General features: G+C 34.6%; 1 pseudogene; it reads right to left on the bottom strand.

Moving 5' to 3' along the window:
* Positions 1-1,213: 1,213 nt before the first annotated feature.
* LOC112825986 (cytoskeleton-associated protein 2-like) overlaps positions 1,214-13,025 on the bottom strand; it is an 86,028-nt pseudogene continuing 74,216 nt past the window's right edge.

Below are 13,025 nucleotides of genomic sequence, written 5' to 3'. Positions count from 1 at the left end.
ATCATTTGAATAAGTAGAAAAGCCTTTATGTTGATTTACAGTACAAAATTACATCTGCTACAAGTCAGACTCGGCTTTAGAAAAAATAATTAATGCAAACGGTAAAAATGATTTGGAGGTTAGCAAAATAAAAAGACTATGGTTCAACTTACAATTTTTGATTTTGTGATGGTGCAAAAATGATGCACATTCAATAGAAACTGTACTTCAAACTTTGAATTTTGATCTTTTTTCCGGGCTAGTGATATGTGGTAGGATACTTTCTCATGACACTGGGCAGTGGCATGAGCCACATTTCCCAGCCAGCCACGCGATCATGAAGGTAAGCAACCAGTACACTTACAATCATCTTGTACCCATTCTGATTTTCACTTTCGGGGCAGTATTTAATAAATTACATGAGATATTCAGCACAATTAATAAAATAAGCCTTGTGTTAGATTATTTTGCCCAACCGTAGGTGAATGTAAGTGTTCTGAGCATAGTTAAAGAAGACCAGGTTCAGTTATGATGCTCAGTAGGTTAGGTGGATTAAATGCATTTTTGACTTAGGATGATTTCAGTTACTATGTATGGGTTTATTAGGATAAATCCCCAATGTGAGTCAAGGAAGATCTGTATACAACTTTATTTTTGGTATTTCATAGACTCATGGAACTGAAAGAAACATTAAAGGTTACCTAATTCAAAATCCTAATTTTTCAAATAAGAATCAGAAAAATTTATATTAATACTAGAAAATGTGCTCACTGACGGAAACCACATCTGTAATAACTTAAATGCATGCAAATTTTTTTGTAAATTTCTGTAATTTGTGAATTATTTACTAATGTGTGGGTTTTTCTGCTATATGTAATTTTTTATTTTTTCAGAGTTCACATCTAGTTCTTGTTTTTAAGCCTCATGTTGTCTGCTGTACGGACATTTTCCTCTTCAGTATCCAAGCAACTCCTATTTGTATCTGGAAAACCAACTCTTATGTGTCACTCATCCCCTAACATAGGTAGTGATTGCTTCCCACTCTGGGCTGCCATAGCCTTGTGCTTAAAACCCTACAATAGTGCATGCTACTTTTTTTTCTTTTAAGGAATGAACAAAATTTGAATTTTTTTGTTTTAGATAATACTTAAATATTAAGAAAGCTAAAATTTTAAAATTTAAAATATGTTGGCTAGATTTATCTATACATTATATTTACATAACGATTCTGATCTTACTTTCCCAAGAGCAGTTGCCCCGGAGGAAAGAAAGGTAACCTGTAGTAGTCTTTGGGGCTTGTACCATCTTCATTTTTATGGAATATAAAACACTCTGCTTCTTCCACTTCTAATAGCTCATTAAGGGAAGCCACTACTAAACCGTGTCCCTGCAGCATTTCCAGATAGCGGGACACAGCTCTCTCAATCCTTGTGAATGCCATACAGGAGGGAGGAGCTTCATGTCTTGCACCTCTGGCATTCCACTTACTCTAGGAATCAGGGTGATCTGTAATGTGATACCAGGATGATTATCCTGTTCTGCCTTGGTTATTTGAGGGTGTTGCTGTAACCTGTTCTCTCTCTTTAAAAGGCAAGACTTTTCCAATTCCGTCTTATTGGCCTGCTCTTCTATGGATGTTATATTCATTTCAGCAACTACGGAGGCAGAGGTCACTCCTGTGATTCTGTTTGGGTATTGCAAATATTAACAACTTCTTCCAACTCTTGTTTCAGTGTTGCCCCGTTTCTAACAGCCTCTTCCTACATCCCAATAACGCCAAAGGTGCCTTAACTTGCCAACAATTTTGCTTTGCAGATCCAGAATTTAGCAAATTTTTCAGCCTCAGGAACACCAGACAATATGGTAAATATTTCATTAGAAAGTACACCACCTTCAATTATCTGCAGACGAATGTCTGTTAGAGTGTTGTTAATTTTATAGGACAGTTCAAATTGTGTTTTCTTTTCTTCATCTTCTTTTTCCATATTCTTCCAGACGGAATATTAATTTCCTCTATTATTTTTCTTTTTAAGTTCCATAGGAGACTGTTTCTAGATTTTTCCCCTTAGGTTTCTACCATTCTTCTAGTTGTCTCCCTCAATCCTCCACTGTGATCTTCTTCTTAATATTTGGATTAGTTTGGGTCCCATTTGGGACTCTTCTTGCATTTATAGTTTGGTCACCAGATTGAGTTTTGGGAGCTGTCTTATTGAGAAAAAAATGGTCCCAGGCAAGAATCTTTTTCAACATGGAGTCCAAAATCTATGCTTTTTGTTAATAGCTGTTGGTGCATTTATTCCCATTGGTGCCATTTGCTGTTGATTTAGGGGTGCTTGGAATGACTGAATTAAAATTGCCAACTGTCAAATTGGGACTTTGGCTTAGGGCTTTTGATCTTTTGCAGTGCACATGATATCCGAGATCTGAAACAGGTTTAGGGGATTTCTGATCTTGCTTAATGCTTGGATGTCTGTTGCTATAGCTTCCCTGAAGCACACTGGGACATGTCAAGGATTTGGTTTGCTTTACCTTTTGTTCAGTAACAGTGTGTGACTAACTTAATTCCATTTAGTCTTTCATATTTATCCTTATTAACCTGTATATCCGTTATGTCCTTGACCACTGGTTTCTTTGCTGCTTGAGTCCTACTAAGGGTCTGAACAGAATGAGAGGGAGCTGTCTTTGGGAGTTTTTCTCCTGGTCTTACAAGATTTGGTCCTCTTGAGAGTTGTTGGGACTTTACTGGTGGAATCCCAATTTGTGTTTATTTAGCAAATTGCTTTTTAACTCTTTCAGAACAGCACTATTCCCTGAACTTTTGCCCAAGACTTGTTTAGGAGCCAATCTGCTCTTGGTTTGATTATAAGAGTTAGTCTTTGGCTTATCTATTGTCCATAATTCAAATGGCTTCCTTTCAGAGTCTGAGAGCATTTGGGGCAGTCTTTTTGTTTATCTCTTTTAGAAAGCTATCCAAGAATTCATTTTCAACATGGTTATTGTCCACGGAGTTTGCACATTTAACATTTCCTTGATCTGCTACCTGCTGTTTTGCAGTTTTCAATTCCTGTATATTAAGTGACCCTACAGTTTTTCTGGACAGTTCTCCAGTAGTGAATGACCCAGCTTCATGCTGTTCTTGATTATTGCTGGAAGGCTTACAGTTTAAGTTAGAAGAAATACATCCTGAAGTCAGCCTTTTGCCCGGAAGTTTTAGTGGTTCCAATTTTGGCTTCTGGATCCTGTGATACTAGCAGTTCTGGGCTGGATTTAATGCTGTTGGGTCTTAGAATTCTGATAGGCAAAGCAACATGATTAGTAACATCCTTTTTGGGTATAATAATTGATTTAGAAGGTAGATGATTCAGACCATTACTCTTAGCTTTTAGATAAGGCTTGCTGTTTTGGCACTTCAGTTTTTCCTTGGCTGCTAGGTACTCCTGGAGCTTTCTCTGCTGCTTTTTAGCAGCTGTTATGTCTCCGGTGGCACCATGACTCCTATGTGACAGTTTTTCTTCCACTTTTTTAAAAAAATTGTTTAGTGTATCTTCCACAGTACCATCAGAAGGATCTTCCTGAAAAACATTTGATCCTTAGTTTAAGAACCAAGTTCAATGATAGAACAGAATCAAAATTTGTTAGTTTTGACGGATAGAATAAGTTTAAAAGGGACACCTGAAATGAACCTTGATAAAAACAATGGAATATTACTCAGCCATCAGAAAGGATGAATACCCACATTTGCATCGACATGCATGGAACTGGAGGGGACTATGCTAAGGGAAATAAGTCAAGCAGAGAAAGATAATTATCATAGGATTTCACTCATATGTGGGACATAATGAATAGCATGGAGGACCACAGGGGAAGGGAGGGAAAACTGAATGGGAGGAAATCACAGAAGGAGACAAACCATGAGAGACTCTGGACTCTGGGAACCAAACTGAGGGTTACGGAAGGGAGGAGGGAGTGGGAAGTTGGGGTAACCGGGTGATGGGTATTAAGGAGGGCACGTGTGGTGATGAGCACTGGGTGTTATACACAACTAATGAATCGTTGAACAGTACATCAAAAACTAATAATGTACTCGATGCTGGCTAATTGAACATAATAATTAAAAAAATAAAATAAAATACCTGAAAAAACAAAACAAAACAAAAGCCCTGTGTCTGGGGCCCAGTAGCCTACAAAACAAACTTGTAAATCTTTGTATGACATCAAGTGTTCAATATCTATTCCATCTTGGTCTTCTGATTTTTCTTGTACAGAAACCCTGTCCCTCACTTGCCATATCATGCCTTGATAACTTGAACATGTCATTTCCTCTCCCCTCTGCCCACATTCCTTTCTCCAGAGGTTGTGGTAAATGGGTTCTTACTAACACTACCAGGCCCAGATGAAATGTGGCTTCCTTGTTGAGTGAACTCATACACTCAGGTAAAGTCACTGTTTTGTGCCTCATATTTCCTGTTACACTTTTTGTTAAAGTCAAAATCTTTATAATGGGCAGTCGGACCCTACCTTATTCTTTACAGTTTTCCTGTCTTCTCCACACCCTTGACCTCATGATCTTGTCTTAAAGTTTTTCCTCCGGTTACTCCCTCTGTCTTCAGTGACCTTAATGCAGATATCTACTTGGCTATCTTCTTCACATCCTTTGAGAGTTGCTTAAACGACATCTTCTCAATGAGGCCTATCATGACCACTATATTTAAAATTGCAATTGCCCTACCAATCAGCTTTATGCTATATATTTTTTCATAGTATTTATCATCTTATAAAAAACTACATAACTTATTTATTTGACTTATTTTTAAATTACTATACCTATCCAATAGAATGTAAGTCCCATGATGGCAAAGGTTTTGTCTGTTCATTTTTCCATTTATATGTACCAAACATCTAGAATAGTGTCTGTATAATAAATATTTATTAACTAAGTGAAAAATAAATCTTGAGCAAGTTACTTTGCCTCTTTAACCTTTACTTCCTTGTATTTAAAACAGAGGTCATAAGAATTCCTAAGTGAGAAAGCTATTGTGATTAATAAATGAGATAATGCATGCAAAGCAGTTAGCATAGTGCCTGACTCATCATACTCAATTAATTAATAATGTTAACTCCCATTATTAATGATTTTACTATTTTCTGGTTTTTTAAGATTCAAAACCTTAATTCATAACTATCAAGCTTACAGAAATGAAAAAAGAAAAGTTAAGGAGAGGAACCCGGGAAGAATATTTGTAGGTGGAATTCATTATATAGTTATATATTTTTTAACTCCAGAAAAATGATAAATTACATTTTACAATATACAAGTAATATATGATATATAAAACATTAAAAAAAGTATTTTCTAGAAATCTCAATAATTCTCTTTATGAAAGGAATATAAAGGATGAAATTTATCAATTTTTCAATTATCAGAACTGTTAGTTTAACACCATTTTTACCAAAAGTCACCTTATAATAAATAAAGTGCCATTAAAATTTAGGACATTCTTAACTTCTAAAAAACAGATCAAATTGATACACATAGTTTTTTAAAAATAAAAGCAAATGCTATTGATGGAGATAAAAAGAAATTCAGCAATTTCTTGCCCTAACCTTCTGCATGGCCAACTATACTCACTGAGGCTTTAATTATAAATATTTAGAGCTGTACTGGTGCTTGCCTTTACATATCTAACATATATGCTTATACTGCTATTTTTTAATTCATCAAATGAAGATTATTTTGTTGTCTTTGGTCTGTGATATATCAGCTTTGCTTTATTTCTCCACCTCCAACTCTTTCACCCCTTTCCTTCTTCTAATTCTTTTGAAAATTTTCAATTGATTATCCCTGTTAGTTGCTTTTAACTACTGAAATTTCTAATTTGTTTAACCAATGTAATTATTATCTTTTGAATTTCCCTTTTGTGAGATGAGCTTGTTATTGTGTCTATGCTTCTTTATCTTGACTTTCACTTTAAAGCCGATAATATGTATATTCTATGTGTCAAACATAATTAAATGCTTTGTGTTTTCTCTGTAGCTTGATTGACAAAGTTGAAAATTGATGAATATTGGTTAATTAATATGATTGTGTAACTGCTGTTTAATTCAGACCCTAGGGTGTAGGGTTTTGTGTTTTTTTTCCTCTTTAGGGTTTTTAATGTTATAGCAGCAGTGCCATTCCAAACTGAATATTCCTAGTGTCAACAGCAAATGTATTTTTAATTTTTATAATCTTCTAACCCTTAAAATCATGCTGATGTTGTGTTCCTTTTTGGGCAATGACTATATTTTGTAACATTATAATCAACAACCGATATTTTTGGATTGAGTTTGGTTTTGCTTGTTGATAAAACTACATGTTCTAATATATTTTAGATGACAAGAGAGTCATTTCCTAAAAGTCAATTTGCCATATAGTTTTAATTGACAGAATTTCAACTTGTCCCCATAGCAATTTTTTTTTTTTTTAAGTTAATGGCCACTGCCACGGTTCCCTACTGCTGCTGTTGGAGAACAACTGCTGAAGGGAAGTTGAGAATTAAGACCACAAGAAACTACAGTTCTTGGTTTTTATTCTCATTTTCTGAAGTCAATATGTAGATAATTTCCTTGAGAAGACATTTCTATGCAAGGAGATGTTCAGTGATTTTCAGTTAATGAAAATTGTTTAGTAATTTTATGTAATATGGAAATCTAGATTTTATTCCATTTTCTCTCTCCTGCTTTGAACTTTGCACCAGTGTTTCTCAATATCTCCACTCATTGGTGAAAAATATGATGCTATTCTGATACTTGTTTCTTGGGGGGATCCATTTGTCTGTTGTTGTTTTAGTGTTTTCTGTCTAAAAGGATTTAAACATTCTTTTTGTCTTTAATGTGTAACACTCTAAATTAATTTGCCTTTGTGTGGCTTTTTTTTATTTCATTTTTCTTGGATACTTAGAACTTAGTGAGCTTCTTGCCCTTTTATAGAATTTCCCTTCTGCTGTGGACATTTTTGTGTCAGCATTGGTGTTTTTGTTTATCACCAAAAGTACTTTCTTATACTCTCTTCCTCTTTCCCAATTCCCAGCCCTCCTGTTAGCAAGTTGGAACTTCCTCAATCTTGAACATATTGAGACTCTCTGAAGATTCTCAATCACACACACACATGCACATGCACGTGCTCACACACCCACACATACATATACACATACACCTTATGATAACATTATTTGCCTTTGAAGATAGATTTTTTCTCTTTGTTTATCTTGGCCTTTCTTTCTGGACCCTCATACTTCCTTAAATCTAATTTTTTTTAAGAATGAGGTAATATGAATTTTGACTGGAAGCTGTTACTAGACAGAACTTGGCAACAGATAGCTCCTTCTCTAGTGTCAGGTTGTTATAGTGTTATAATAAATCTCATAAATAATATGAGATGGGCATATTCACATTAACTGCTTTATTTATATCCTGAGAATGTATTTACATTCTAAGCAATATTTTGTGTTAGGACGGAGGGCCTTATTTCCATTCTCTTAGTAGATTGTCTGTTCCTGTGTGTAGGTATGTGGGTACATGGGTTTGTAGGAAAAAACTTAATTAATCCTAAATTTCAGGACCATATTTTACCCCTGTTTTCTTTATAGGATCATAATGAATATTCTAAATTGGCAATCTCTGTTCTCATTTTTCTTCTGTAGATGTCTAGAAGAAAGAGAATTTCATGTGTGTGTGTGTGTGTGTGTGTGTGTGTGTGTGAAAGAGAAAGATCTGCAGAGAAGGGGATGTCTGTGTGTTATTAACACCACCCTTCAACAGTACCATTAGCCTTCTTTTTCTGGAACTATTAAAATAAATTGTGAATATTTTATAACAAAATTAAACACAGTAGTTTCTCATTAGATGGTACAGAACATCTACAGTGGCATAAGGAAGATTTTTGAAAATTTACTTTCCAGACAGCTCATATGATTACATTTAATGCAAAGAAGAAATTATCTGTCATTTTTTTCTTCCAATTATGTTGAATTGCCAAGAGTGTTTCTAATTAAACAAAGATCATGGAAACAGCAACATCCCAATCTATTATTTATGCAAACATTTGTAGAGCAGAAAATTATAAATTAACATGTAAGTTTTACAAATATTGTCTAACTCATGTTTACATATCAATATTAGATTTTGTGAAAATATTGTTAGCACATATAATTAAAGATCAGATTTACTACTGGCATCAGAAGTGAAAATAGACAAGAGTAAGTTATTTTTTGTAATTATCTTTTTTTTCAACTTTTCATTAAAAAATAGTTCAGGTAAGTGCATTTCAAGTGTTAAGCCATGATAATTAATTTTAATGACTTCTGATAAAAAGTTATTTGAGTCTGACTACTCTGAATTGTTACATTTCTTTTTGAAATGTATGTTTCAGATTTTAGTTTAACTTCTAAATTATGGAATCATTAAATTGTTTTTATATTCATTGGAGGTGTTTTTAAGATATTTTTCTTAGAAATTACTTAAAGAGCTAGACTGAAAATTGTAATTATAACACAAGTTTATAATTTTGACAGCTGAAATATTGCTTTATTGTTAATCAGAAGGAGTATCATGGGAAAATATTCCATAATACCTAAATTTAATCTGAGTAATACCTAATCACTATATAGAGGTCTAAAGAAATTTGAAAAGTTACCTAATAAACTTTTTGATAATTGAGCTAATTTGGGTGGAGAATTTTTTGGGGGGTGGGGCCAAATATTAAGTGATACTAATTTATCCTTTCCATGTCTTAAATTAATTAAAATATTTGAAGCAATGACCCAAAGTTTCAGAATTTCAAGAGACTAAAATAATTCATAATATTGTTAAAAATAAAATTCCATTTATTTTCTCAAGACAAAAAAAAAGACATTATCCAATATTATTTGCACTAGTTTCTTATTTCTCCCCTAGTGATCTTTTCCTCATTTTTTTTCAACAGTCTAAGTAATGGAAACTACCCCTCTGCCCACCATCTTAGTGAGGCTCTGAACTAGAAAGTTCAGTCAGAGTCACCTTGTTGCCTTTCAAGATGGAGGCGATTTGGTCCCAATGCCGTTCATGAATATAAATGCAAAATTTTCAACACAATTTTAGCAAATCAAATGTAACTTTTATATATTTCTATAAGTATATAATTTTTAAAACTTTTAACTTTGAATAACTTAAATATATTTATGTAAATAAATTTTGAATGTGAAAATGCACCATGATGAGTGACACTTATTTTAGGTATGAAAGTGTGGCTTAATATTTGAAAATCAATCAATATAACACACCATATAAACAGACTAAAAAGAAAAAGGCATGATATCAATTGACAAAGAAAAAGCATTTGATAAAATTCAATATTCATTCATGGTTTAAAAACCCTTAGTACACTAAGAATAGAGAACCTCCTTAATATCATAAAAAATATCTACAGCTAACTTCATGCTTAATGATGAAAGACTGAATGATTCCTCTCTAAAATCAGGAACAGGACAAGGATGTCTGCTTTTGGCATTCTTATTCACATAACTCCAGAATTTCTAGCCACTGCAATAAGAAAAAAAAAAGAAATACAAGGAAAATAGATTGGAAAAGGAGGAAAAGAGAAGAATAAAACTGTTTGCAGATAACATGATTGTGTATGTAGAAAATCCCGAGGAATCTACAGAAAAGAAAAAAAGAAAAAGAAAAAAAAACCTCCTAGAATTAAGTCATTGGCTCCAAGATCAATGCATGAAAGTCAATTGTATTTCTGTATAGTGAAAATAAACAGTGGGAAAACAAAATAAAAAATGCAATATTATTCCCAATTGTTCCAAAGAAAATAAAATAATTGTGTAGAAATCTAACAAAACATCTACTAGGGATTGTATGCTAAAAACTATCAAATGGTGATGAAAGAAATGAGAGACAATATTTGAAGAGACTACCATGTTCGTGCTACAGTAATCAAGATTGTATGGTATTGCCCAAGGAAAGACATATAAAGCCACCCAGGCGCCCCAAACTGGGTGATTTAAAGCAACAGAAATTTGTTCTCTCACATATGGAATCAAATAGAAAACTCAAAAACAGATCCAAATATGCCTACTTAACCTTTGACAAAGGAACAAAGCAATTAAATGAAGGTAGTGTCTCTTGTCAAAAAAAAATGGTGCTGGAGAAATTGGACATTACAGACAAAAGAATGAATCTCAATGTAAAACTCACACTTTATATAAAAATTACTAAAAATAGATCATGGACTTAAAGTAAAATGTAAGCCTATAAAACTTTAAGAAAAAAATATAGAAAAATATCTTTAGGGCTTAAACCAAAGTGAAGAGTTTTACATATGATGCCAAAAGCATAACCCATAAAAGAAAAATTGATAATTCACCTCACTAAATTTAAAAACTTTTGGTCTGTGAAAAGCTCTAAGAGGAGGAAAAGTCAAGCTGCAGACTTGGAGAATACATTTGTTAGTTTTATAGTCAACAAACACCTTTTATCTCTATCATGTAAAGAGTTCTCAAAAATCAACATTGGAAAAACAATACAATTAGAAAATGAGCAAAAGATATGCATAGGCATTTTACCAAAGAAGACATACAGATGGTAAATTAGCACATGAAAAGATATTAAATTCATTACCATTAAGAAAGTGCAAATTAAAACCACAATAATATATTACTATATACTAATCAGAATGGCTAAAATGAAAAACAGTGATAAAACTAAATGCTGGTGAGAGTGTGGAAAAATTAGATCACTAATACTTGAGAATTTAAAGTGGTCCAGCTCCTCAGAAAAATAATTTAGCAATTCCTTTAAAACTAAAAATTGCCTTAACAAATGACCCAGCAATTTCACATCTGGGCATTTATTCCAGAGAAATGAAAATGTATTCTCACCCAGAAACTTGCCATGAATATTCATAGCAGGCTTATTTTTAATAGTTTGAAACTTGAAATTCCCCAAATGTTCTTCAGTGAGTCAATGGTTCAACAACTGGTGTATCCACACCATGGAATTCTATTTGGCAAAAAAAGAAACAAACTATTGACATATGTAACGACTTTAATGAGCCTCAAGAAAATTATATGGGGTGGGGCGCCTGTGTGGCTCAGTCACTGAGCGTCTGCCTTCGGCTCAGGTCATGATCCCAGGGTCCTGGGATCGAGCTCCACATCGGGCTCCCTGCTCGGCGAGAAGCCTGCTTCTCCCTCTCCCACTCCCCCTGCTTGTGTTCCCTCTCTCACTGTGTCTTTCTGTGAAATAAATAAAATCTTTAACAACAACAACAAAAAAAAGAAAATTATGTGGAGTGAAAAATCCAATCAAAAGGATACATATTGCATGATTCCATTTATGTAACACTATGAAATAACATGGAGAACTGGTTAGTGGTTACCAGAGTTTAGTGAAAGAAGTAGGGCTGGGGGTGGCTATAAAAGTATAGCCTGAAGGAAATCTATGATGATACAGATAAGTATCTTGATTGTGGGGGTGGTTAGAGCAAGCTAACCTTGTCATAAAATTTCATAGAGCTAAATACACACACACACACACACACACACACAAACACACACGAGTCCATGTATAATTGGTGAGATCTGAATAAGATCTATGGGTTGTGCCAACATCAATTTCCTAGTTTTGTTGCTGTCCTCAGCTTAGCAAGATGTTAAAAGAAGGAACGACTGGATAAAGGGGTGCACAGGATCTTCCTCCATATTTCTTTCCAACTTTCAGTGAAATCTGTTTATTTTAAAATAAAAAAGACATTATTTGAGCCACTTGGAATTCATCTTCATATAAGGTATGAGATAGGGATCTGACTTAGTTTCCTATAGCTGACACAACAAATTATTATAAACTGGGTGATTTATTTATTTATTTTTTAAATGTTTTATTTATTTATTCATGAGAGTCAAAGAGAGAGAGAGAGGCAGAGGCAGAGGGAGAAGCAGGCTCCCTGACCAGCAGGGAGCCCGATGCGGAACTCGATCCCAGGACCCTGGGATCATGACCTGAGCCAAAGGCAGATGTTCAACCATCTGAGCCACCCAGGCGCCCCAAACTGGGTGATTTAAAGCAACAGAAATTTGTTCTCTCAGTTTGGGAGGTTAGAAATCTGAAATCAAGGCAGCTGCAGAGTTGATTCCTTCCGGAAGCTATCAGGGAGAATCTGTTCCTTGCTTCTTTCCCAGCTTCTGGTGGTTTTGGGCAAAACTTGGTGTTCCTTTACAGCTGCCTCACACCAGTCTCTGCTTCCATTGTCACGTGGCATTCTCCCTATGTCTGTGTGTCTCTGTGTTCAAATAACCCTCTGTTACAAGGACAGCAGTTATTGGAATAGAGCCTACCCTATTTATTTTTTTTTTAAGATTTTTATTTATTTATTTGACAGAAAGAGAGAGACAGTGAGAGAGGGAACACAAGCAGGGGGTAGTGGGAGAGGGAGAAGCAGGCTTCCCGCCGGGCAGGGAACCTGATGCAGGGCTCGATCCCAGGACCCTGGGATCATGACCCAAGCTGAAGCCAGACGCTTAATGACTGAGCCACCCAGGCACCCGAAATAGAGCCTACCCTAATCCAGTGTGACCTCATCTTAACTTGATTACACTTGCAAAGACTATTTCCAACTAAGGTTGCAGTTTCAGGTACTGGAGGTGAGCTGTATCCTAGGAATTGGTAATCCAGCAGAAATGACATCAAACTAGTTTCTCAACTTTTAAAATCTCTTATCACCTGGCCAATATTTTCAGTTTTTCACTTCTATCAAATGGCTATCTTGGATATATTTTTTTGCCATTCAATAACATATTCATTTTAGCCACCATTGTAAGTTACATTTTTGCTTATAGTGATGTCCCACATGACTTCTAGCTTTTCTAATTTGATAGATCCTTTAATATACAGATTATGAAACATTCTCAAAAATTTGCAACCGAACTTTATTTTCTTTGAAACACTTTTTGTAATTGTAATTAGTATCGTGGTTTTGTATTCTGTTGTTCTCAAAAATGCCTCACACGGGGCACCTGGGTGGC

The sequence above is a fragment of the Callorhinus ursinus genome, unplaced genomic scaffold, assembly GCF_003265705.2.
Source record: "Callorhinus ursinus isolate GAN/ISIS: 27379988/994484 unplaced genomic scaffold, GSC_fseal_2.0 scaffold4, whole genome shotgun sequence".
NCBI classification, from domain to species: Eukaryota; Metazoa; Chordata; class Mammalia; order Carnivora; family Otariidae; genus Callorhinus; species Callorhinus ursinus.
Note: the sequence above shows the minus strand (reverse complement) of the source record. Positions and strands in the feature narration are given on the sequence as shown.